Source organism: Heteronotia binoei, chromosome 21 (genome assembly GCF_032191835.1).
Source record: "Heteronotia binoei isolate CCM8104 ecotype False Entrance Well chromosome 21, APGP_CSIRO_Hbin_v1, whole genome shotgun sequence".
Lineage (NCBI taxonomy): Eukaryota > Metazoa > Chordata > Lepidosauria > Squamata > Gekkonidae > Heteronotia > Heteronotia binoei.
The window spans coordinates 138817153-138829507 of record NC_083243.1 but is presented as its reverse complement, the minus strand read 5'-3'; the positions used below and the strand labels follow the sequence as shown (position 1 = coordinate 138829507).

The 12355-nt window shown below is 41.7% G+C and overlaps 1 protein-coding gene across 1 annotated transcript in view; it reads right to left on the bottom strand.

Moving 5' to 3' along the window:
• Window positions 1-12355, bottom strand: part of PPFIBP2 (PPFIA binding protein 2) — a 190957-nt gene that overhangs the window by 153789 nt on the left and 24813 nt on the right. The window lies entirely within an intron of this gene.

Here is a 12355-nt window from a genome sequence, read left to right as displayed (position 1 = left end):
AATGGTTATTGGGCGTATGCTTACAGAAACAAAAAGGTCTTCACCCTCTGACAGAAGACACTGACAAATATCCCTGGGAAAGGAGTTCCAAAGTGTTGGTGCCATGACCAAGAAAGCTCTTTCTGGATTCCTCACCCATCTAGCCTCAGATGGCAGGATAACTGAAGTGAATGGGTAGATACATATGGGAGAAGGTGGTCCTTAAGGTGTGTTTGATCTCAGGCCATACAAGGCTTTAAAATAACAGCACCTTGAATGACATGCAAAATCAAATTGGAAGCAAGGGAACAAGACTGGAGTGATATGGTCCCTGCAACCCACTCCAGTCAACACTGGTCACAGCATTCTGTACCAGCTGCAGTTTTTGGACAGTTTTCAAGGACAGGCCCAAATAGAGCCCATTAGATGTTTCCAGAGCATGCACCACAGTGGCAAGATCTTTTCTGCCCAGGAATGACCACAACTGATGACTGACAACCCTGGCCACTACTACCTTCTCCAACAGGAGGCCCAGATCCAAGAACCACCACCCCTAAGCTGCAATCCTGCATCTTTAGAGGGAGCACAACCCCATCAAAAATAGATAACCTATTTCCTAGGTCAGACCTTTCCACCACCACTACCATTAGCACCTCCATTTTGTCAGGATTAAGTTTCAGCCCTCATCTATTCCAAAACTGCTTCCAGTCACCTGTTCACTGATTCCACAGCCTCTCTGGGATCTACTGGTAGTGCAAGACAGAGCTGAGTGTCATCTACACCACCAAGAGGTGGCAACTCTGCCTGATCGCCCAATGACCTCTCCCTGCAGCTTTAATATGTGTAAAAAAGAATGGGGAACAAGGCAGAATTTTGAGGAACCCCAAGTGGCAGAGCAGCAATCCCTCAGCACTACATTCTGAAACTTACTCTCAAGGTGGGACTAGAACCACTGAAGAACAGTGCCTCATGGTCCCAGTCCTGAAAGGTGACCCAGAAGGATGCCATGATTAATGGTATTGAAAGCTTCTAAGAGGACCAGGAGAATTAACAGAGTCACACTCCCCTTGTCCATCTCCTGGTGCATGTCATCCCCTAGGGCAACCAAGACCATTTCAGTTCTACAACCAGGTCTGAAAACAGATGGAATGGATCCAAGCAATCAGCTTCATTTGGGAATTCCTGAAGCTGGTCAGTCATCGCTTGTTCAATCACCTTATGCAAGAATGGTACTTTTCAGACTGGGGGTGGGGCAGCTATTCAACTGTCCTGAGTCCAGAGTAGGTTTTTAGGAGTCGATGCACCACTGCCCACTTTAAGGCAGCAATGACCACCCCCTCTCTAGAGAAGCATTTATTTTCTCCTGGTCCCAGTCTGCCATCTTTCCCCAGCAGATTTAAACAACCAGAAGAGGCAAGGGTCGTACAAGTAGGTGGTAGGTCTTCGACTTCCAAGGATCCTGCCCACATCCTTGGACTGCATACGCTGAAAGGTACTTCACACAACTGAACAAATTGGTACCCTGAGACCATGCAATCCCATTGCTGCTAATGTAGAGTTCAAGCCAGAACATATGTAAGAGATTTTATCCACAAAATGCTTAGCAAAATAATTGAAGTGGGTTGCAGAGCAGTCCACTTCTTCCTGCCAGCCAGGACCCAAGAGACCCCTGCTGGTCTGCACTGTGTGGATCCAATAGCGGTGGAGAAATATGGTTTCTTTGCTGCCATCACCACCACAGAGAATGAATTAAAGTGACCTCTAGCCCATGCCATGTTGGATTTGTCCTGAGTCTTTCTCCATTGTAGCTATGACAGTCTTTTTACTGTCTGCAGCCTCTCTGTAAACCAAGGGGCCGCCTGGGCTCTCTGACCTGAGATTGGGAACCTAGGAGCAATTGTGTCAGTTGCTCATGTCATTTCCCCATTCCAGAAGTCAGCCAAGGCATCAACAAGAGTGCCAGCCATATCAGCAGGAAAATCCCCTAATGTCAGCTGAAAACCTATTGGATCAATCAGGCTACAGGGGCAGATCATTTTAATTGATCCCCACCTCTGTGGAGTCTTGATACTCCTGTATGTCTAAGCCCCAGCAAGTAGTGACCTGCCAATGACTAGAGAATCATCTTTTATCTCCCCACCTTCAGATCACCTTGATTTTGTTTTTAATCAATTCATAACTATACTGGTAGGTGGATTTTCTGCCATATTTTAACCTTTCTGTATTTTTATGACATCTGCAAATAAACTGCATTCTCAAAGTGCATTTTTAGTCTTTCATGCACTGTTTTTTGGAGAGCCAGTATGGTGTGGTAGCTAGAGTGTAGAACTAGCCATTTGGAGACCCAGCAATGTATCAAATCCCTATTCAGTCATGGGTGATGCTGGGACGCTCAATGACTCTCAGCCTACAGTAACCCACAAGATTGTTCTGAGAGCACAAGAGAAGAAGCTAGAACCATGTATGCCACTGTGAATTTCTTGGACAATGAGCAAGATAAAAATGCAAGAGACAGAGAAATACTACCCACCTACCCCCAATGGATTTGTCTGGATTTGGGAATGATTGGTTTCACCTTGCCTTCCTACATGGAAATATGGTGGAAAACACCTTGTCAGTTTCAGCAATACAGAAGTCTTGTGCTTTCTTTACCACAAAAGAACAATGCTGAATTTCTATAAAAGTAATAGGGTGATACTATAATGGAATGGTTCAGAAAGATGCTTATAAATGGAAAGGTACTGTGGAGTATACCACAGTATATAGGACATATTTATTTCCTGCTCTCAATGCATTATTTTCTATTGACGTAATAGCTTTTACTATGTTGTATCTAACTATGTAATGCAATTTTTCTGCAATGTATTTGCATTCTGAATTATGTTCAATATTCAATTATTTTTCCAGATTTCTGTAATCAAAGTACATTGTTTATTATATGTCTCATCATATTGATCACATTGATTTACACGGTGTAATCTGCCTTGAGCCTCAGTGAGAAAGGTGGACCATAAGCAAAGTAAAAGACTTTCCTCCAAACTTGTTAATTTCATCTGGAGCTAGGCTAAATGGATATTTGTGGGTGGGTGTCAGACATGAATTGCCTGGTCCAGCATCCTGGTATGGGACCATCTTTTACTTATCAGGAAAGGGAAGGAGTGGTAATATTTGAAGCACTGGAGAAAAAGATGAATGTATATATTGCTTACTAACTGAAAAACAGAAAGATTCCTGTGTGATAAAAGCACTCTAAAATTTGGTGATTTTTGGGCTAATAATGTGCTGCATTGAAGGGCAATATCAAGAGGACACAAAGCAAATTATAACACAATAAAATTATTAGTCTTCAAATGTATCATAGCAATTCCCTTCTGATATTGCAAAAGCAGACTAATATGTCTGGAATTAATGTCTAAAGCTATGAGTCAAAACTTCCAGATATCTTAATGTATATTTGATACAGGAGAGAGGTAAAAAACCTGAATCGTGCAGAAATTGTTCTGAATTTTGCAGTATGTTCACTGAAAAAAACATGCCTCTCCTCTCTTACTATATCAAGTTTACAAGGTACATAATATTCCAATAGAATATTTGGATGGCCATTTCATGTAGGGTTGCCATGTCCAACTCAGGAAATATCTGGGGACTTTGGGGGTGGAGCCAGGAGCAAGATTTTGAAAGCATGATTGAACTCCGAAGGGAGTTCTAGCCATCACATTTAAAGGGACCACATACCCTTTAAATACCTTCCTTCATTTGGAAATAATGGAGGATAGGAAATCTTCTTTTAGGGCTCTTAGAATTGGACCCCCTAATCCAATCTTTTTGAAAAAAATTTGGAGGGGGGTTGAGGAGAGGCACAAGATGCTATGCTGAACATTTGGTGCCTCTACCTTAAAAAACAGCCCCCTTCCAAGCCCCAGATACCCAGAGATTGATGCTCCATTATACCCTATGGGGATCATTCTACATAGGCTACAATGGAGTGCCCAGTGGACATTTCCCTCCCGCCCCTCGCCACTTTCTCCAAACCAGGGGATCCCCTGCCCCCCCCCCGACTGGGGATTGGCAACCTTATGTCTTTGCTAAGTATTCTCCAGTGTTTTTATCTAAAGATCAAAATCTGTTGCATCTACAGACTATACACATCTTAACATTATCTTCCACAACCTTTAATACTGTATAAATACATAAAACAATAGAATGACTATTTATGCTGCTTAAAAGACACCATGTAGGGATGCCAGCCTCCAGGTAGGAAATAAAGAAGAAAATATAATATTGAAAAGACTCAAACAAAATTCAAAAAGCTGAACAGCAACAACAAACAAAGCTCTTGGAAAAATTCTAAGTATTATTATTTAAGATTAATCCTAATACAATTTCTACAATATCTCATTAATCAATATTATAAATCATAAGTTCCAGTTCATACAACATCATTAGTCAACATCCATGTGTACATCAATTTCCATTCTTCTGTGTGTCTGAATAGTTGAGAATTCTTTCTCCAGGCACAGTGCTGTGGGAGATGCCTCTTCAATAAAGGGTTCTGTCAGAAACGGTGATATATGCGCATTTCCATCAGAGGCTTTTTGAATTTTTACTTGAGATGAAAAGCCCTTATTTTGGCTTATCTCAAGAATGAAATGGAACTTCTCAAAAGGAAATAAGGAATAATCATGGCTACAGGATCGTTGTGAGCACTGGCACTTTAATCCACCGCAGTGGAGCGGGAGAGTCATCTTGGAAGCTTCAGGAGTTGGAAATTGATGTACACATGGATGTTGACTAATTATGTTGTATGAACTGGAACTTGTGATTTATAATATTGGCTGATAAATGAGTATTGTAGAGACTGTATTAGGATTAATCTTAAATAATAACACTTAGAATTTTTCCAAGAGCTTTGTTTGTTGTTACTGTTCATCTTTTTGAATTTTGTTTGAGTTTTTTCAATATTGTTATATGTTCTTCTTTATTTTCCACAGTTTTGTGTTTGCTTATTACCTTGTACTGTGGTGCTCTGGGGTGCTCAGCCTCCAGGTAGGACCTGAGGATCCCCTGGAATTACAGCTCATCTCTGGACTACAGAGATCAGTTTCCTGGAGAAAATAGATGCTCTGGAGGATGGGCTCTATGGCATTGTACCCCACTAGGGTTGCCAGGTCCAACTCAGGAAATATCTGGGGGCATTGGTGCTGGAGCCAGGAGCAATGTTGTGACATGCACGATTGAACCCCAAAGGGAGATCTGGCAATCTGGCAATCACATTTAAAGGGACCATTTAAATGCCTTCTCTTCATTGGAAATAATGGAGGATGGAGGCACCTTCTTTTGGGACTCATAAAATTGGATCCCCTTGTCCATTCTTTTTGAAATGTGTGTGAGATTTTGAGGTGAGGCACTAGACGCTATGCTGAATATTTGGTGCTTCTACCTCAAAAAACAGCTCCTCCAGAGACCAGATACATGTGGATCAATTCTACATTATATCTTATGGGAACCAGTCTCCGTAGGGTATAATGGAGTGCCCAGCAGACATTCAACTCCCCTCCCTTCCACTTTTTGATAGCCCTGAAGCAGGGGGAGGGCCTCCAAACTGGGGGATCCTCTGCCCCCAACTGGGAATTTAAGACCAATAAAGAGGGAGGGAATGCGATAAAGAATGTCATACGCTAAAAAAGTCGCATACACCAGTTACTAGGAACCTTATCAGAATTTTGAAATTGCTGACACTATATTTGAAATCACTAACGCTCTATATTTATCTAATGTATACATTCCAACAATACATACCACTTGTCATTCAGTTCATTGTATATAGCAAACCGCCATCATATATGCAAGCATGTTCCAAAACGTTTACAAAAGGAAATAAAATAATAATAATAATAATAATAATAATAATAATAATAATAATAATAATAATAATAATAATAATAATAATAATAATAATAATACAAGCAGTCCACAATATCCTGCAGAAATACTCCTGCAAGTCAATGCGTCAAGGGAATCAGTCTCTCTTTAACAAGGTACAACTCTCTTTAAACTGGAAAAGCTTTATGCTTCAGATTCCTCAGCCTTCAAACAGGTAGGTCTCCTTTTGAAACTGAAAATCTCCAAACTTCAGACTCATAAGCCTTAAAATAACATACTTCCCCCCCCTCCTTTTCAACCATTCCGAATGGTGAAGTTTTACACATAACAGCGATGACAAGAAGGCGGCAGAGTAATGATATAGTCCTGGCCAGCAAACTCGTTGACCTGTAGTCCATTTCCCATATGCTTTATCCAGGACAGGACCTGGCTGCCATAAAATCATTAAAATATCATTCAACCAGTTACAACTGTACTCACTCCTTATATAAACAGCAAATCATCCACCTTCACAAACATATATACTAGTACTGAAGCTATTAAGACTCCACTCGATCAACCGGTCAACCCTTTGTTGATTTCAGTGGCAGTAGCTGCTGCTTCACTACCCCATCTTTTGTAAACCTAATTAGTTACACCTGTGGAAATATAAAAGTGCTAATGTATAATGTATGAAAAAACATATTTGTTGGATATCAGACCTAAACCCTATTTCTGATAGCCCAGAAAACATGATAAATCTAAAGCCAAACTGAGCCCATATGGAATTAATGTGTTTTATCTGTGAAGTCATCGAACCTCTTCTTCATCAAACCACGCAACGGTCACCTCAAGATTAGACTACTGTAATGCCCTCTACTTGGGGCTACCTTTGTGCCGGACCCGGAGGTTGCAGCTGGTGCAGAACGCGGCGGCCAGGCTGCTGTTGGGACTCCCGAGGTGGGAGCATATACGGCCGGGGCTACGTGGACTGCACTGGCTGCCAATTACATACCGGGTCCAGTACAAAGTGTTGGTCATTACCTTTAAAGCCTTATATGGCCGAGGACCGGCCTACCTGAGGGACCGTCTTTCCCCATATGAACCCCAGAGAGCACTGAGGTCAGCCGGGAAAAATAAAATGACTATCCCTGGGCAGAAAGAGATTAAGCTTCAGAACACCCGAGCACGGGCCTTTTCAACCGTGGCCCCTGCCCTATGGAATCAGCTTCCTGAGGAGGTGCGGGCCCTGCGGAACCTTGATCAGTTCCGCAGGGCCTGCAAGACCACCCTCTTCAAGCTAGCATATACGGACTGCTGAATAAGGTTGTTAATCAAGGATCCGCCAACACGGTCCTGTCTAAGGACCTATGTCATTATGAAAATTGTGCAAACTGACAGAAACTAGCATCAAAAATGCCATCGTCACTGTCAGATAAAGTTATAAAATTTTAATTATATTGACTGGGTTTTAAATGATGTTAAACCTAAACTTTTATATTTGTTAAATTTAAAGTTTTATATTTATCATTGTATGTTTATGAAATGCTGTTAGCCGCCCTGAGCCTGCCTAGGCGAGGAGGGCGGGATACAAATAAAATTTTATTATTATTGTTATTATTATTATTAAAAATAATATTTTATTAAGTGTACATATATCAACAGATTTATACATTCATACATCTCATATAAATATTTTTTGTATTTGCTTGTTGTCTTCTACAAATTAAACTAAATACTAATAACAAATAAATAAACTTCTGCCTCTTTATCTTATTTCCTTTCTTTACCTGATTTCACCCGATCCCCATACCACTTTTCCTAATTCTTATTCTAAACATAATTATATTCTTTCTTTTGCTTCCAACACTTCTTTACTTCTTCACAAACTTCCATTTTATCACACTTAATTTTTAAAACTTTAGCTATCTTCTCTCATACCTGCAAAAGAAAGCTGGACAGGGTTACCTCCAGAACTGGGTGCTGCAGAAAATCTCTACAGTTGGAGGTCTGGGGGGGCACACCCACCACCTCCTTGCTAATCCATTGGCTTTAACAATTCAATTCTATTTTCCATTCCCATTTATCATATCTACAATCTCCTAACTATATACATATACTCCTATTAATTACTCTCCTCCTCAAGAAAACATAATTTCTCGGTTCAAACTCTTCCAAACTTTTGTTTCATTACACTGTCAATTAGTTCCTTGCCAGATGCCTCATTATATGCAGTGAAAGTTTGATTTTCCATATTGACCACTAGGTGGCCTAGCGGTAACCATCTATAATGAATTCCTTTATCACGTAGAATCTTTGTTGTGTCTCTCAATCTCTTCCTTGTGTTAATTACTTCAGCTGGGATATCTGGAAATAAAAAAACTATTGTGTCTTCAAGGCACAGTCCCTGTTTTTTCCTGGCAAGTTTAAAAAGTTTATTCTTCATCTGCAGTTCTTTAAATTCAGCAACAATGTCTGGGGAAACGTTGGCAGGAACCTTTCTGGAAATGTTTAATTGGAAGGCAGAGGTAACAATCTCTTGGGGAGACTCTGCTTCTCCTTCTGTGAGAAGAATCTGATTCAGCCATCTATTTAAAGTTGCTGTAAGGTTTTCTGTCTTCCCAAAATTTACAGATATTCCATGAAGCTTGGCCTTTCTTTCTCTCAGTTTTAACTCCTGGAGTATGATTTTGTTTTTGGCCCAAGACTCAAAATCTTTAAAGTCTTTCAAATCCTCTGCTGTCTTTTTTTGCCATCTGATATACAGCTTCAGCTTTCTTATCAGTTGTTTTCAATACTGCAGTGAGTTCATCCAATTTCCTATTAATTGGTTCGACTGACTGTTTGAGAAGTCCAAGTTCCCTTAATTCTCTAACCTCTCCCCTAAGAGACCTTATATCATTCTTAATTTCATTCTTTATCTCCGTTAGGGCATGCAGTATCTCAATCTGTTCACTTTGGGGAGGGTTACTCCCTCTCACCGCCATTTCCTCTAACAGAGAAGTCTCCAAGTCAGAATGATCAGATTCTTCTAAGTCAGTTTTACCCTTTCTAGGAGGTCTATAGGGAGGGTTTTTAGTACCTTTTTTTGCTCTGGTCCTTCCCATACTTAACTTGATGTTCTTTCCATACTTGGCTGTGTTATCTGGGAATAGTAGTTAATCTTCCGCAGGGATAGCAGGAGCGTAGGAGGGATGCAACTGACCAGAAGCTCAGTCGCCACGTCCCCGTCGAGCCTCTTCTTTTAATAACATTTTTTGGACATCCTCACCGAACTCCTCTTTTCATATTTTTATATGTTTTCAAATTGTCCACTGTGTGTTTTTCCTCTTGGAAATGGGACTTCCAACATGGAATTACGAATGCTACTTTGATGTTCCAAAATTCTTGTATGTATGTATGTATTTTAGATAATTTATATTCCACCCTTTCCCTGATGGGCTCAGGGCGGATAACATTTTAAAACAGTAAAACAACAATTAAAACCAATAAAAGCAAACAATACAATTTGGCAACTCAGTTGGGCACATCATAATATACTGAACATCAGATATAAACTCAGTATTTCAGCAGAGGCGTATTGCACCATAGGGTCAGCCGATGGGATAGGACGTCTGATGCCTCAATCAAATGCCTGGTGTAATAGCTCCATAGAGCTCTCACTGTATTACCAACATACACTAATTTACATTCACATAAAATCACATAGACGATGAATGTGGAAGCACGTGTGGTCATACTATTCAAGAATATAGTGGGGGGGGGCATGGAGGCTAATGGGCAAATCTGGCACCTACTGCAACAGTGCTATCCCTTTAAAACATTATTTCTGTTCATTCCAGATGACAATTTAGAGTGCATTACTATATCCTTGATATTTCTAGTCCTCCTAAAACCAATGTGGGGAGGCCTTTCACAACCAGGAGTTTCTATGGATTCTCACTGCCCATATGGTAGATTTTTTTTTAAAGATGGGATGGGTGAAAGGAATCAAAATCCAAATAGGAATTAGGATCTGTGTGCATACCCCAAGTTTGTTATCTTGATTCTTGTAAATTACTGCAGTGTTTCCCATTTGCAGGGTCACAACCCAGTACCGGGCCACGGAAGCCTCACTACCGGGTCACAAGAAAAGCCAAAGCTAGCTCCAAAGCATGACCTCTGCTCTGCTTCCTTCCTTCCCCTATCTCTCTGTTGTGCAGAGAAAAGCTAGCCTTGAAGACTGACACAGGCTGTAAAGCCTGAGCTCTGTTTGGCTTCCTTCCTTCCCCCGCCTCTGTGTTGTGCAGAGAGGAGCTGGGCTGCCTCTCCTTCCTTCTCCCCCCCTCCCAGTGTTTGAGAGAAAAGCTGGTGTCCTCTGGCACTTTAGACCCATGAAGTGTTCTTCAAGGTATGAGCTTTTATGTGCCTTGCAGTATGTTCTTTTGGGGAGATTTCTCCAGGAGGCCTGGGTGGCATAGAAGGGGGGGGAATGTTTTTTCAGCTGGGGGGGAGCAGGGAGTGGGCATTCCAGTAGCTTTTTTGTGTGGGGGGGGGTTTACTAAACGACCCTTAGGCAGAATTGTTGCTGGCTGGAATCATCTGATGGTGAGCAAGGCTTTTTTTCCCTGTCTTTCTTTCTTTCCATACAAGTGATGCTTTGTCTGTATTCTTGGTGCTGGAGGGGGGAAGCAACAGTGGGAGGGCTTCTAGTGCCCTGGCCCCACTGGTGGACACTCTGGTGCTTTTTGGGCATTGTGTGAGAGAATTTTGGACTGGATGGTCCACTGGCCTGATCCAAAATGGCTTCTCTTATGTTCCTTCTTTCCATGTCTTTCTTTTCTTTTCTCCTTTCCTTCCATTTCATTATTTCCCTTTTTCTTTCTTTCATTCCATTTTCTACTGGATGAAACTTTTCTGTTCATCATACTGTTGTTGCAGACATAGGAGCTCTGCCAATGAAAAGTTGGCACCCCCAGTTGGAGCCAGCTGACCTTTCTATGAGATTTTTGTGTGAGTGAGAGATGTGGGGCAGAAAGAGATTATTGGAGATTACTGCTGTATATCTCAACAGCACTGGAAGTGATGGTACTATGAACTTGGCACCATTTTACTGGTCCTGCTTTTAACCGCTGTCTGACACCAAAATTAAACTCCTCCTGCAGATATTAAAAAGGATTAAAGAAGTTCACTGGCTAAATATCTGGAAAACAGGTTGCTTTTAAAGGCATGGGAAACACAGCCAGTAAAAAAGCAGCAAGCCCCTCATAAATATCCTTTTTGGGATAACTGCAGTAAAGCTTGTATGAACTTCATATAACTTGAAATCAATTCATTAATTGCAGTACAATTCTCTGCTACCTTTCACAGCAATTTCCTAGTGTTTCAGCCAAGGAAAAGTATGAAATATAGCTGTCAAAAGGTTTTCTTGAAACCAGGCAAGCTTGGTTGTAGCTTGAGGCAGGATTCCAGTAGTAGCAGCTGAAGGAAGGGCCTACTAAAAGTGTCAGCATATTTTGAGGTAGAGCAGCTTCCAGGGTCCAGTGTGGGTGGTACACAGTGCTGGCATTCTTGATGGCAATGGCAATAGCACTCCCAACTGTGTACACTGGCCAGTGCTGTTGAGGAAGGAGTGTGTAGGTGGTGCAGGCAATTGAACATGGGCATTAGGAGTGCTTGCAAGCTGGAGAAGAACACACAAACAGACAGGTGCATGCAGGTGTGGGGGTGGAAAGAGAGGACCCTGGGAATGTATGAAAAAGTTGCAGACTGCCCACTTTCCACCCGCATTTTGGCTCAGCATGAGTTTCAGAGAGATTTTTCTGAAAATGAAGTTAGTTCAGAAGAAGAGACTGATTTGGGAGAGTGCCCTGGAAGTGTCATCACAGGAAAAGGTGGAGTTTTGGTTCAGTGTGCCCCGAAAGTGACATCACTTGGCCTTTGACCTGGAAGTGACACAGCAGGAAATGACATAATTCCTGTCTCCCAGCTCCACCCCCAAAGTCTCCTGGCTCCACCTCCGAATTGTAGTGGGCCACGAAGGAGAAGTGTAAAAATAACCGGGCCATGGGAAAGAAAAGTTTGGGAAACCCTGGACTACTGTATCCAAAAAGGCAAAGAATACCTGTCGCTTTGCATAGAAGTTCAGATGTAAACCATTCATTCACTCAGCAAAGTACATTAATCTTTCTTGAGATGTAAAAATAAGAAATAACTCATCAATAAATCTGAGATATGGCCCAATCGCCTCAAAAAAGGATTAACCCTGGGGTCAAAAATGTAGGTCTCCTCAAACTCAGTCATAAATAAGTTTGCCACAGACAGATTGGCAACCATATACCCCACTGAGGTTCTTCTCCTCTGCAGGCTCCACCCCCAAATATCCAGGAGTTTCCCAACCTGGATCTAGCAACTCTAGCCCCCCCCCCCCTACATCTCTCACTGGTGACCACAGGGGACCTGGCAACCCTATTGCCATGATACAGAAAGAACCTAGACAAATATGTTGTAGCATCCCTGTTAGCAACAACAGCGC